A 272-nucleotide genomic window follows, 5' to 3' on the forward strand; every position below is an offset into this window, starting at 1 on the left:
CCCGGTGCCTTTTGTCTGGTGCAGAGCGGGCGTCGGCTTCACGTTTCGGGGACCTCCCGCTCCGTTTCTCCTCTCCTCCAGCCTCTCGCGCACGTCTCCTCCCCGCCGGGCCGCCGACCCTCGGACCCCGGCCCCAGCGCGTCCCTGCCCCAGCGATGTCTCCTCCTCAGAAAGTTGCGGCCGCCGCTGCCGCTACCGAGCGCTGAAACAAAGTCTGGCGGGGCCGCCTCCCGCCCGGTGCCCGAGCGCACCGGTGCCCAGCGGCCGGACCT

Source organism: Dipodomys ordii, unplaced genomic scaffold (genome assembly GCF_000151885.1).
Source record: "Dipodomys ordii isolate 6190 unplaced genomic scaffold, Dord_2.0 Scaffold1, whole genome shotgun sequence".
NCBI classification, from domain to species: domain Eukaryota; kingdom Metazoa; phylum Chordata; class Mammalia; order Rodentia; family Heteromyidae; genus Dipodomys; species Dipodomys ordii.